Genomic DNA, 15,284 nt, shown 5'->3' with positions numbered 1-15,284 from the left:
GAGGCCTACTAACGGTAAGACTGACTTGTCTTATACATATATATAATTATTAAACATATAATTTTATATAGTATAAGAATGTATTTTACACTTTTAAAATACTAGGTGATTTAATCTATTAATAAATTATACTCTTAATTTAATTAACTTTAAACCATATGATTATGGATTTATTAATTGTCTTTTAATTAACTGCTTTAATCAATTTAATAAATTCCATACGGTGTAATTGAACTATTCAAAGCATCAAGGTTATAAAAATTCAAAATTAAAAAGTATTTAACTAATATTTAAGTTATGAACCCAATAGATGCACCTTTTTGAAAACTTTTCAATGTTCCATAAATGAGACTTTTCAATTTTCAAAACATGAGGGCAAGTTTTGCAACTCTTGAAAAACCATTGAGTTCCAAACTTGATGATAAGATTTGTAACTCCATAAAAAACTTTTGAGTTCCAAAACTTGATGGCAAGTTTTGTAACTCATAAAAACATTTAGATCAAATTTTAAAACCAATAAAATAATCATAATTTTATCTTTTACAAATTTGACATCATGCAACTCTTATAGCAAGATATCTTCAAATCAAAATATTACAAACAATTAGCATATCATATAAACTAGTAATAATTTCAATATTTGACAATTTATCTTTTAATTGGATAGGATAATCATTACCATATAAAAAAACAAATTTTGTGACACAAAACAATTTAAGGTAATGATCCAAATGCAATTCTGGCAAAAAAAACCCGAAAATCTGCCAACAAACTGCTGAACTCGTCGAGTCAGATAATAGACTCGTCGAGTCGGATAATGGACTCATCGAGTTCATGAGTGGACTCACCGAGTTCTCCCTGGCAGAGTGTAGAATTTCATTTTTTTCCAACTTTGAGCAGTTAGCCATGCATCAAATATAACAGAAAACAACCCACGTCTCTAATACCACTAATGGGTTTAATGTACTCTAACACTCCTATGGTGCACATAAAACCCTAATGCTTTAGACCTATGTTTTCTCTAGTTATACATGCAACAAAAAATTATCCAAGGCATGAAGCCTACAACTAGCATACAATTTGATATTTGAATCATAAAACTAGTAGGAAGATTACCTTTTTGTTGTAGCTTATTGTGTTTGACCTTTAAGAGCTTAGCACCTCAAGTGTGATGCCTCAAATGGTTCACAAAATACCATCAACAATTAGAGAAATTGAGAGAGAGGTTATGAGGCACTCAAAATCGGTTATTGTATCTCTAAGATCACTCGTGTCATGAATTTTAGGCCACGGGGTTACATATATATATATATATATATATATATATATATATATATATATATATATATATATATATATATATATATATATAATGTAGAATCCAAAAGTCATATGGAACCCTAATTCTTACACTTAGGCTTATGTTACATAATCCATATGGACTAACTCTTCATGGATTCTTACATAAACTTAGCCCATCATGTGTAACACCCCGGATTCCCAGGTATTATTTATTCCTATATTTTAGGTGGTTTGTGAGGAGACTCGGCGAGTTGGAGCCCAAACTCGCCGAGTAGGATCGTGGTTTTGGGCACGGGTTCGCGTCTGGATTCAGCGAGTCCAAAAGTGGACTAGGCGAGTCCACGCTGTTTAATAAAACCCCAATTCCCTAGGTTTGGAGCCTATTTAAGGGCACTTATAGCCTCCCATTGCGGCTACCAGTCCCTTGAGAGAACCCTAAGAGAGCTAAATTGATTTGAGAGAGAAGAAGTCAATTTTGGATCTTTATATCCTTTGTTTAGCAAGAAGAGGGTGACAACAGCAAGGAGGAGGTGAGATTCAAGCAGATCTAGAGTCCAGAGGCTTCATTTTGAGGTAATAGTTCGAATCTCCTTCAGTTTTAGGGTTGATCTTTAGAGTTAGGGTTTTCTAACCCCCTTTGGAGAGTGATTATGTGAAGCAAATGGTCCCTCTTTGAGTTTGTGCCTTGGATCTGGACTCAATGAGGTCCAGAGACCTTAACCCTTGGAGCTTTTTGGGTTAGTATGGAGTTATTGGACTTAGGTTGTCATTTTTGGGACCAAATCTCCTTTGGATGCCTTGTTGTGGTTATACAAGCATCAAGTTTCAAACTTTACGTGACATTCATGCTTGGGAAGGTCAGATCTATGGTTTGGGGAAACAGATCTGACCTCAGGAGGTCAATAGAGTTTGTGCATGGCATGAACTCGCCGAGTTGTTGTTGAGACTCGGCGAGTAGGATTTGGGTTTCGCGCAAATTATTCAGCGAGTAGACTCGCCGGGTTGGGGGATGACCCAGTGAGTCAGGGCGAGTCAAAGGGGGGACTGATTCAAGCCAGAACTCGCCGAATTGTTCTTGAGACTCGGCGAGTTGAGTCGTGGTGGCCCCACGATTCATGCCAGGTGGAACTCGTCGAGTTAGGGAAGTACTGGACGTGTCAAAAGAGGATCCGAGGGAGTCAGTGAACACGTATAGACTCACCGAGTCGCTCTGGTGCACTCGCCGAGTCCGGTCAAGTAGACCGTTGACCGTTGACCCTTGAACAGAGTTGACCAGTGTTGAATTGATAGGGTTAGTCAACCTTAGTTGTGAAAGTGTTAATTAGAGATATATTGTATTATAGGAGGATTATAGCTCGGGGGATCGAGCACGAGTGATTTCAGGGATTTGCGAGTTATCGAGATACGCGAGGTGAGTCTTCTCACTATACTTTACCTCGACTAGGTAATCAGAGTTATGTGACAGAGTATTTGTATGCTATATGTATGTTATGTGTTGTACTTCATTATTTCTATGTGATTTATGATGTGCATGCTTATAGAGTTGGAACCGGAAGGTTCACAGAGTTAGAACCAGAGGGTTCACAGAGTGGGGTCCACGGACCCATAGAGTTATAGCCTCGAGTGGCTAATATGTGCTATGTGTGGTATTTTGGGGAACTCACTAAGCTTTGTGCTTACAGTGTTTGGTGTTATTTGTTTCAGGTACTAGTGATGACCGTGGGAAGGCGCCGGCTTGATCAGTACACACACGCGGGATTATTATGTTATGAGATCGTGGGATTTTTATATGGCATGGATTGAGTTTCAAACATTGATGTTTTTATGAATATTAAATGAATTATGTTTTTATAAAATGCGAAAAATTGCTTTGAAATTTACGGTGTTAGAAGTTGGTATCAGAGCCTTGGTCTGAGGGATTCGAGTACACCTTCAGGCGTATTTGAACTCAAACTCAGGATTTGAGAAATATTTTCAAAAAAAAAGAGTAAAAGAGTTTTGGAAAAGCGCAGAGCAGAGTTGTGTGTACGATTAGTCCACGCCCGAACAGTGATTTCCCAAGATACCCTCATGTTATGTGTTATGATATTGATATGGTGTATTCTCATGCTAGAGTAGGCTAGGTACTCCTATTAGGACTAGAGTGGCCTGAGTTGTGATGCCTTAGCCTAGGGAGAGGTGGGCTGCTATGAGATGCTTGAGGGTGAGTAAGTAGCGGCGAGGAGCTTACGAGAGATCTGTTAGAGAATGGGTTATGCATAATAGAGTACTTGGAACTTGGGATCCGAAGAGGAGGACTTGGGGTGTATTATGATACGGTGCGGACAGTAGTATTGGGCCCGTACTACTGAAGGCATGGGGCGATGTACAACCCAAGTAAGTATCTTTGGAATGCCAAGGATCAAGGAGGAATGAGTTGTCGAGTGTGAGTATGCTTGAATGGATTCTAATCTATCGTATGTTGTATTTCAAAGGTAGATCATGGTGAGGACACGCCTTATGCCTGAGAGCAGTGGGGCCAGTGATGAGGTGATCTGCCGGATCATATATGAGGAGGTGGCTGTGGCCATCAGGGCTGAGATACCAGAGATGTTCAGGTCTATTAAGACCACGTTTATTGAGATCTTCGACGAGCATTATGCTGCTCATTCTGAGGCTGCTGTTGCAACGGCCACCACAGCTATTGCTGCCGCGAGGCCGCAGGGTGGTGATGCGTTGCTATTCCGAGAGTTCAGCAGCACAAAACCGTCGGAGTTTGATGGGACCTAGGACCCGATGGCAGCTATGAGATGGATTTCAGACATAGAGGGGTGTTTCTTCACTTGCTCATCTCCTGAGCATTTGAGAGTTCGGTTGGCGCTGAACCAGCTTCGCTTGGGAGCGAAGGACTGGTGGAAGTTTGTGACAGCGCACTTTACGCCTGCTGAGCTTGCGGCAGTGACCTGGGAGAGGTTCACTGCCATGTTCCGAGATGAGTACGTTCCCCAGGTGGAGAGGGAGCGTTTGGCCCAGGAGTTTCTGACCCTCAAGTAGGGTACTGAGTCTGTTACAGTGAATACCAGGATGTTCCACGAGAGGGCGATGTTCTGCCCTGAGCACGTGTCCACTGAGCAGGCATGTATGAGCCGATATTTGAGTATCTTGAGGCGAGACATTCGGGAGTTCGTGGCGAACTCCTCGTACCGGACATTTTCCGAGCTTCAGGCAAATGCCCGAAAGAGGGAGATTGAGCTAGAGACTCAGGCCAGGGAGGAGGCGGAGTCTCAGGGGAGGGATCGGCAACCGGCACAGTCCCAGCCGGCAGCCAAGCAGGCCAAGCCCGCTGATCCCAAATCTGGGAGCCAGAAGGGCTACACTCGTGGAACGTGCGGCAAGGGTCATGATGGAGTTTGTAGAACTGGATCTTGCTACAAGTGTGGCAAGGAGGGGCATATGGCCAAGGACTGCCCCAAGAGGTTTGCAGTGTGTTTTCACTGCAACCAGACCGGACACCGGAAGGCTGAGTGTCCGCAGTTGCGAGGATCAGCTCAGGGAGCACCTCAGGGATCTTCCCCAGTCGCCATCAAAGCTACCGAGAGTCGGCCAGTGAAGGACGAGGCGCCGAGGGCACGAGGGAGAGCTTTTCAGTTGACCGTGGAGGAGGTCCGCGCAGCGCCCGATGTCGTGGCTGGTATGTATTCTTTCGTGTATTTATTTTGATGTTGAGATATTATGCTTATATTATGTTTTGCGTAGGTACTTTTTTGTGAATTTTGTACCTGCCTTGGTGTTATTTGACTCGGGTGCGAGTCGGTCTTCTGTATCTTTGGCTTTTAGTCAGCATATCACTGTTAGCCGCGAGGCTCTGAGTCGGCCTCTGAGAGTTTCCAGAGCTGATGAGAGGGTGATATACGCCACAGAGGTGATCCGTGGGTGCGTATTCAAGATTTTCGGTGTTGAGTTCTTGATTGATTTGGTTCCTATTACGATGGGTGATGTCTGTGTCATTGTGGGCATGGACTGGTTGAGCAGATTCGGTGCGATTATCGACTGCGAGCGGCAGCTGGTGACCATACGAGACCCTAGTGGGGGAGTTCTTACGGTGTACGGCGAGGGTACACAATCTGGGTCAGCGTTTTGTTCGGCCGCTAGGGTGAGGCAGTGTCTACAGCAGGGCTGTAAGGGTTTTGTGGCGTATGTGGTGGATATGCGGGTTGATTCCGAGAGGCCGAGGTCAGTTGAGGAGGTTCTGATAGTGCGTGAGTTCCCGGATGTATTTCCATAGGAGTTCCCGGGTGTGCCTCCCGTGAGGCAAGTGGAGTTCAGTATCGATTTGGTTCCGGGGGCCGTGCCTATCGCCAAGGTCCCTTATCGCCTTGCACCTACAGAGATGCAAGAGTTATCCTCACAGCTTCAGGAGCTGCTGGGAAAGGGGTTTATTCGGCCGAGCAGCTCGCTGTGGGGAGCGCCTATCCTTTTTGTCAAGAAGAAGAATGGTTGGCACTGGATGTGCATTGATTACCGGGAGTTGAACAAGTTGACGGTCAAGAAACGTTACCCGTTGCCAAGGATCAACGATTTGTTCGATCAGTTATAGGGAGCATCTTGGTTCTCCAAGATCGATTTGAGGTTTGGATATCATCAGGTGAGGGTGCGAGATGAGGACATCTAGAAGACAACGTTCAGGACGTGTTATGGGCATTACGAGTTTGTGGTGATGCCTTTTGGGCTCACCAATGCCCCGGCAGTGTTCATGGATCTCATGAACCAAGTGTGCAGGCCGATGCTGGATCGGTCGGTGATTGTATTCATCGATAAAATTTTGTATATTCAAGATCTAGAGAGCAGCATGAGGAGCATTTGAGGGAGATCCTCGGAGTTCTGAGATCGGAGAGGCTTTATGCCAAATTCTCCAAGTGTGATTTCTGGTTACGAGAGGTCCAATACCTGGGTCATCTCATTAACCAGAAAGAGATATTGGTCGACCCGGCCAAAGTTGAGGCGGTGATGAGTTGGGAGGTGCCGAGGTCACCCACCGAGATCAGGAGTTTCTTAGGTTTGGCAGGTTATTATCGGAGATTTATCAAGGATTTCACCAAGATTGCAGTGCCACTCACCAGATTGACCCGGAAGGGTGTCGCTTTTTCATGGGGCCCCGAGCAGCAGGCCTCCTTTGAGACGCTTCGCCAAAGTTTATGCGAAGCCCCAGTGTTAGCCCTCCCAGAGGGGATGGAGGACTGTTTGGTATACTGTGATGCGTCGATCTTGGGGTTGGGAGCGGTGCTGATGCAGAGAGGGCATGTGATAGCATACGCATCGAAGCAGCTGAAGCCACATGAGACGAGGTATCCCACCCATGATCTAGAGTTAGGGGCAGTGGTGTTCGCCCTCAAAATTTGGCGTCACTATCTGTATGGTGTTCGGTGTACGATATACACGGACCATAAGAGCCTGAAGTATTTGATGGATCAGCCCAACCTAAATATGCGGCAGAGGAGGTGATTGGATGTGGTTAAGGATTATGATTGTGACATCCTGTACCATCCGGACAAGGCTAATGTGGTAGCCGACTCCCTAAGTCGCAGGGTGGAGAGCGCCCCGTTGTGAGATGTATGTTTGCGATTGACCGTGATGGCTCCGGTGTTGGACACCATTCGTGGAGCACAGGCTGAGGCAGTGAGATCGAAGAACCAAAAGAAAGAGCGAGTTGTTGGGTTGGTATCAGAGTTCGTTACCAATGGTCGGGGGCTTATTACTTTTCAAGGGCGTATATGGGTACCGTTTGTGGGAAGGACGCGTACCATTTTGATGGAAGAGGCTCATCGGTCGAAATTCTTGAACCTTCCTGGGGCCACTAAGATGTATTTGGACCTGAGGAGGGAGTATTGGTGGCCCTGTATGAAGAGGGATGTTGCGTGGTTTGTTGAGAGGTGCTTAACCTGTCGTATGGTTAAGGCCGAGCACCAGAGATCACATGGTAAGTTGTAGCCATTGGTGGTTCCCGAATGGAAGTGGGAACAGATTCCCATGGATTTTATCACCAAATTGCCAAGGACTGCTAGGGGAGTCGATGCAATTTGGGTGATTGTGGACAGATTGCCAAAGAGCGCCCACTTCCTTGCCAATCTTGATTATGTGAAGCAATTTGGGTGCTAGGGGAGATGTATGTGAGAGAAGTAGTATCTCGGCATGGGGTGCCAATCTTGATTGTTTCAGATCGGGATGTACGTTTCACTTCCAAATTTTGGAAGAAGTTTCACGTGGAGTTGGGTACTAGGCTGCATTTTAGTACCACATATCACCCAAAGATAGACGGACAGAGTGAGCGGACGATTCAGACGCTCGAGGACATGCTCCGGGCATGTGTGTTGGATTTCGGGGGGAGTTGGGATACGTATTTTCCCTTGGCAGAGTTTTCCTACAACAACAGCCATCATTCGAGCATTGGTATGCCACCTTTTGAGTTGTTGTATGGGAGGAGGTGTCGGACCCCCATTTGCTGGGGAGAGGTCGGACAGCGTGTGATGGGCAGTCTAGAGATCGTGCTTCAGATGACAGAGCAGATCCAGTAGGTCAGATAGAGGTTGTTGACCGCTCAGAGTCGTCAGAAGAGTTATGCGGACAGACACCGATCCAAGCTTGAGTTTCAGGTCGGCGACTTTGTGCTCCTGAAGGTCTCTCCTTGGAAAGGAGTGATTCGATTCAGGAAGAGGGGCAAGTTGGGGCCCCGATATATTGGTCCATTCCGAGTGGTCGTGAGGGTAGGCAGGGTAGCCTATCGTTTGGAGTTGCCAGCAGAGTTGGGGTAGATTCACGACACTTTCCACGTGTCGCAATTGCGGAAGTGTATAGCCGATGAGTCGGCAGTGGTACCAATAGAGGGTATTCAGCTGGATGCGAGCCTAAATTATGCTGAGAGACCGGTGGCAATCAGGGACCGGAAAATCAAGGTTTTAAGGAACAAGGAGGTACCCTTGGTTTTGGTTCAGTGGCAGCATCGGAAGGGGTCTGAGATGACTTGGGAGCCGGAGCGTGAGATGCATGAGCAGCATCCGGAGTTATTTGTAGAGCGAGACTTCAAGGGCGAAGTCTAGTTCTAGTGGGGGAGAATTGTAACACCTGGATTCCCAGGTATTATTTATTCCTGTATTTTTGGTGGTTTGTGAGGAGACTCGGCGAGTTGGAGACCAAACTCGCCAAGTAGGATCGTGCTTTTGGGCACGGGTTCGCGTCTAGACTCGGCGAGTCCATGCTGTTTAATGAAACCCTAATTCCCCGGGTTTGGAGCCTAATTAAGGGCACTTATAGCCTCCCATTGCGGCAACCAGTCCCTTGAGAGAACCCTAAGAGAGCTAAATCGATTTGAGAGAGAAGAAGTCACTTTTGGATCTTTGTATCCTTTGTTTAGCAAGAAGAGGGTGAGAAGAGCAAGGAGGAGGTGAGATTCAAGCAGATCCAGAGCCCAGACGCTTCATTTTGAGGTAATAGTTCGAATCTCCTTCAGTTTTAGGGTTGATCTTTAGAGTAAGGGTTTTCTAACCCCCTTTGGAGAGTGATTATGTGAAGCAAATGGTCCCTCTTCGAGTTTGTGCCTTGGATCTGGACACAATGAGGTCTAGAGACTTTAATCCTTAGAGCTTTTTGGGTTAGTATGGAGTTATTGGACTTAGGTTGTCATTTTTGGGACCAAATCTCCTTTTGATGCCTTGTTGTGGTTATACAAGCATCAAGTTTCGAACTTTACGTGACATTCATGCTTGGGAAGGCCAGATCTATGGTTTGGGGAAACAAATATGACCTCAAGAGGTCAATAGAATTTGTGCATGTCATGAACTCGCCTAGTTGTTCTTGAGACTCGGCGAGTAGGATTTGGGTTTCTCGCAAATTGTTCAGCGAGTAGACTCGCCGGGTTGGGGGATGACCCAGTGAGTCAGGGCGAGTCAAAGGGGGGACTGAGTCAAGCCGGAACTCGCCGAGTTGTTCTTGAGACTCGGCGAGTTGAGTCGTGGTGGCCCCGCGATTCATGCCAGGTGGAAATCGTCGAGTTAGGGAAGTACTGGACGTGTCAAGAGAGGATCCGAGGGAGTCAGTGAACACGTATAGACTCGCCGAGTCGCTCTGGTGCACTCGCCGAGTCCGGTCAAGTTGACCGTTGACCGTTGACCATTGACCAGAGTTGACCAGTGTTGAATTGATAGGGTCAGTCAACCTTAGTTGTGAAAGTTTATATTGTATTATAGGAGGATTATAGCTCGGGGGATCGAGCAAGAGTGATTTCAGGGATTTGCGACTTATCGAGATACGCGAGGTGAGTCTTCTCACTATACTTTACCTCGAGTAGGTAATCAGAGTTATGGGACAGAGTATTTGTATGCTATATGTATGTTATGTGTTCTACTGCATTATTTCTATGTGATTTATGATGTGCATGCTTATAGAGTTGGAACCGGAAGGTTCACAGAGTTAGAACCAGAGGGTTCACAGAGTGGGGTCCACGGACCCATAGAGTTATAGCCTCGAGTGGCTAATATTTGCTATGTGTGGTATTTTGGGGAACTGACTAAGCTTTGTGCTTACAGTGTTTGGTGTTATTTGTTTCAGGTACTAGTGATGACCGTGGGAAGGCGCCGGCTTGATCAGTACACACACGCGGGATTATTATGTTACTAGATCTTGGGATTTTTATATGGCATGGATTGAGTTTCAAACATTGATGTTTCTATGAATATGAAATGAATTATATTTTTATAAAATGCGAAAAATTGCTTTGAAATTTACGGTGTTACATCATGGATCAATAGCCCAAACCATATGTATCACTGATTTACATAATCAGCCCCCGTTAATTTAATTATTCTCCTTTGGTCACTAAATTAATGCCAAATTAATTCTTGATCAATACTAATTATATAATATGATTTCACAATTAATATATTAGACTTGTAATATATTAATAAATCACAAATAACCTCTTTCTCAAATATCCATCGTATCAGATTGTTCTAGTGAATGCAACCCAAAATGGACCATGCTACTCTCGGGTCAAGTACATAACAATTATAGTTATGGGCTTAGACACCTAATCCAACACCCTAGACCCGCAAAACCTGGTAAGAAGACTCACCTCGAATGCTGAATGATAACTAGATCAATCCCCAGCCAGAAAACAGCTCTACTCAACCCCTAAACAGAAACAATCCCTTAGATACCGATCAATATTTTAAAACCCGTAAAAGGTCAAACCTGGCCAAAGTCAAAGTCGAAGTCAACGCTCCGAGTTGACTCAACTCGTCGAGTTATCCCACAACTCACTGAGTTTCCATGAATCACAAAATCACGATATTTCTGATCTACTCATCGTGTTTCCCTTTAACACGTCGAGTTCCTATCTTTTTAACAGAATCGGGACAATACCAAACCAAATCGCCGAGTTCCCTTATGAACTCGTCGAGTTCATCGGTCTGTCAACCAAGTTAATGCATTAAGCCACTAATATTCAAACCAAAGCTCTATCTTCTAGATCTAGACTGATAATGCGTCTAGAAGGGTAAAGTTTCCAACTTTACCCATGGAGAACCACCCCAAAGGCATTAAGCTCAAACCCTAATCCTAAAAGACTTATGTCTTAATACAAAAACCAACATATCTTTAGTATAGAGCTTATGGACACATATCTAAACCTTAAAGGCTAAAAGGTCACGTAAAGTCTTCAACTTTACTCACATGCATGGCCAAATGAAGCTTAAGAGACAAAAACAAAGGTGCTTCTTGGCATAGATTTTCTACTGAGTTTGACCTGTTTGAAGCCTTTTCCGAACCTATTGAATCATCTCAATGGTCTTGAGCACCACCTCGATACTCCGCATGACTCGCTGATCAACCTCACCCCAACAAATCAGGGTCCTACATTTCCTCCCGTAGTGCATCCCAAAGGGAGTCGATCAATGCTAGGATGATAGTTGTTGTTTTACGAAAATTGTGCTAACGAAAAAGACATATCCAAACTCCCAACAAAATCTAACTCGCACAAACACAACATGTCTTCAAGAGTCTGAATCGTCTACTCACTCTACACATCGGTCTGGGGTGAAGATTTGTTCTAAAATGGAGACAAGTGCCCATCTCATCCTGAATCCGCTTGTAGAAATTGGAAGTAAAGCGAACATCCCGGTCATCATAAAATCCATCGTAATGTCATCCCATTACCATATGGGAATCTCCAACGGCTGCATCTTGCCTTGAGGTTGCTGATGTTCGGCCTTGACTTTCCTACAAGTAAACCACCACTCCACAAACCATGCTATATCCCGCTTCATGTAGGGCCACCAATAATCGGGGTGAAGGTCCTTATACAACTTCGTCGCCCCAAGATGAATGGAGAATCTCGACTTGAGAGCCTCCTGTTGGGTTTTGAGCACTGTAAAATTCCTATGGTGGACATGCAACCCTAAATGCTTTGGATCTATGTTTTCTTTATTATGCATGCATATTTTCAATTTTTCCAAAGCATTGCACTAACTAGCATACAAATTGCCAATTGAATAAAACATCCAGATAGATGAGATACCTTTTGGAGGACTTGTAGTTCTTGACCTTTGAAAGCTTGAGAACCTCAAGTGTGATGCCTTTAATGGTTCGAAAACACCAATATGCTAGAAGATGATTTAAGAGAATAATCTATTTATCTCAAAGAGAAGAGGCAACCGATTTTGTTCTATGGAGGGTTCTATTTATTGTATTAGACATGCTAGGGTCACACTTGGTAAACCCTAATAACCCATGAATTTCCACATTCTCATGCTCCATCGGTTTAACCTCCATGCACTATCCGTGGATTAGTTTAGCCCATAATCATGGATCATTAGCCCACACTTCAAGAATGATTGATTTACATAATCAATCCCTATATATTTAATTAATCTCTTTTGATTAAAAAATTAATAAATTAATTCTTGATCGATAATAATTGAATAATTCCGTATTAATATATTGTACTTGTAGTATATTTATAAAAAATAAATAACCTTATTCTTAAAATTCATCCTATCAAATTGCACTAGCGAAGGCAACCCAAAAGGGTCATGCTAAAATCGGGTCAAGTACATACCTGTTATAGTTATGGGCTTAGACACCAAATCCAACAGTCTCCCACTTAGATAAGTCTAATAACTATTACTGCTTATGCACTTCAGGATCTGACTTATCAATTTTAAGCTTTCAAAAGTCGTTGTCAAACTCTAACAAAGTCAGTGATGCGTCCTTCAGATAAGGGATCATATACTCCTCTGTTCTCAAGATATCTATGCGGACGAACACATGGAACATAGTCATACTTATTGTGTTGTAATTTGTTTCCCGATTTCTGATTCGTCTGACATAGAACATAACTGAACACATCAATTTAGTTATGATCGGGCCTGACACATAAGTCAAAACAAAATCATCCAGGGGCCCAAGATATCGCTTTTAATCCTCTTAGGATAAAAGGAACAGATAAGCTTCGACATTATATGCTTGTACTAACTACTCATCAAATCATGCCCAACGGCACATTTTATAACATCAAGTTACTGATGCATTTTCATGCCATCAATGCACAACCAACTTGTAGTCAATGACTCATATAACTTGGTTTGAGGATTATATGATATTATCGTCTCACAATTACTCGTGATAAATTCCATGAAGTAATTCAGGTGAGCGTGGGTTGAATCCAATACTCAAATCGTATTTCAGGAGTACTCATGAATGGTGTAGCAAACCTGTTGCTATATCTAACTCCTTAGATAAATCTACAAGCCAACTCATGACAATCTTCTTTCTTACCTACTTCCAAAGTATGATCGACTGTGGATAGTTTGAATAATAATAATAATCATAATTTTATTATTCTGGAAGTCAAAACATGCAAAGTGAAACAATAGTAAATAACTGACACAAGACAATAACTTTACTTATAAATAAAAACCCCTCTTATTCATCATCAAATGTCAATTACAATTTAGCTATTACAAGTTTCGATTTATCTAATTACTAAAACTAATATTGTCCTTTAGCCCAATGCTCCTCGCATGTTGCAAGTGCTTAACCCTAGTTGGTCCTTTTGTAAGATGATATGTTGGGTTGTCCTCTGACGATATCCCCTTTATGACGAGGTGTTGTAAGGTCCAAATAAGGATCTTCACCAGTAACCAAGCAATAAACAATCACAGAATAAGAACAAGATGAAAAGAAACCAAGATTGCACACGATTATATTCAATAAATTGTCAGGTACAACTCGATGGACTGCTCTATAAACTCTATGCTATCAACAACAACAAAAGACCAACTCCTCCACTATTTATACTCGAATTAGAACGCAAATAGTGTTCATGACCGTAAACATGGTTTACGGCCGTAAACGTGTTTACGACCGTAAACCATGTTTACAGTCATGAACACACAAAATGACCAAATTCACATAAACACCACATAAACTGTATTACAGACTCTTGCCAAAACAAAATACACTGAAAGCCTAGATCAAACCATTAACTGGACTCTTCAATCTCCCCGTTGGTTTGGTGCTAGCTTCGGCTCAGTTGTCGACCACCAATACGTTGGACTTTCCCATCTCTCCGTTCCATATTTTCTTCTCTATAATTACAGCCACCATCGAAGTATATTCTTTTGCAGCAGGCTCAAAGATATCTTCAGCCACCACAATCTGATGAGCAGCGAGATGATGAATGTCCCGCTTGCCAAATTGAAGCAAATCCCTTTTGTCATACAGACGGATGAAATCTTCCTTAAGCTTGATGACAGCAGCATCTGTGGATTCATCATACACCCAATATTGCATGGATGCGAGAGAACCATCTGAATAATTTTGAAGAACAGGAATGTGCTTAACTTGAGCAGTAGTAGGCCACATCACTGAGTGAAGTGGCTGACTTGTTTTGGGATCAATGACCTTTTTGTGGACCTTGACAAAAGACTCTGCAGTCTTCATTGAAGGGAAGCCCTTGGCCACTTGATATTCCAAAAAGGATTTGAACTGACTCGCCCTGGGATTTCCAGATGGATTTGAGAAAGGAGCATTGGACAGCTGAATAAGATCAATCTTAGTAAAAGAATGAAAGTCGTGAGCATCTTTGTATAGTTCTTTATTGCCGCTCTTTCTCCTCACCATAAACATGTTCATGGTGTGATGGAATCCCCACGAGATGATTCCAGACCTATCGCCATACATATCTCTGAAATGATGCACGCCCAGATCCGTAATGGTGATCTGTGGACTATCCCACGGTGCCTTATGATCTACGCTCCTTTTAAATAGCAATTGACCTTTGTCAGTAGACTTGTCCAATTTTGCGTGTTTCAATGTTGCTGCACTTGGAGCTTGAGTCGGTTCCTTTTCAAAACGGTGCTCGATGATGGTGGTTCTGGTAACAATGGGAGCATCTTGGTTGGGAAGCTAAATCTGTGGCTCGTCAATGGATGACTTGAATTCATCGCCAAGTTTATCTTCCAGCTTTTTCTTCAAATCGTAGTAGTTGGCGGTCAACAGGCCAAAATGTGTCTGAAGATCTGTAATCTGCTTTGTCTTCAGAACTTTATCCTCATTAAGTTCGGCCACTTGAATATTGAGCTGTGTGTTTTCAGTTTGAAGGTCTGCGACCTTGATAGTCATCTCAAAATTTCTCTGATTAAGATCAATGTTCTGCTGATTCAGTACGTCGATCTGTTTCTGGAGTCCAAGAACTGAGGGAATCTCTTCTCCTGAGCTGTCACCCCCAATAAAAATTCCTTTGCCGCGTGGGGGTGGTGTAGAAAATTATTCTTCTGCCAGGAGCCTAGCTAGGCTGACTGAGGCAGCATCATTCTCTGTCTAGGGAGGAGAGAAACCTGTTGGGAATGAAGATCCACCAGCTTCATAGAAAGTAATAGGACCTTCACTGACGGGTTCGGCAGAGACTATGGTAGGCGTGGTTGTTGGTGGAGCAGTAACACTTTGAGTTG

This window comes from Lactuca sativa, chromosome 5, assembly GCF_002870075.4.
Source record: "Lactuca sativa cultivar Salinas chromosome 5, Lsat_Salinas_v11, whole genome shotgun sequence".
NCBI classification, from domain to species: Eukaryota; Viridiplantae; Streptophyta; class Magnoliopsida; order Asterales; family Asteraceae; genus Lactuca; species Lactuca sativa.
The sequence above is the reverse complement of the archived record's forward strand: the minus strand, read 5'-3'. Positions refer to the sequence as shown.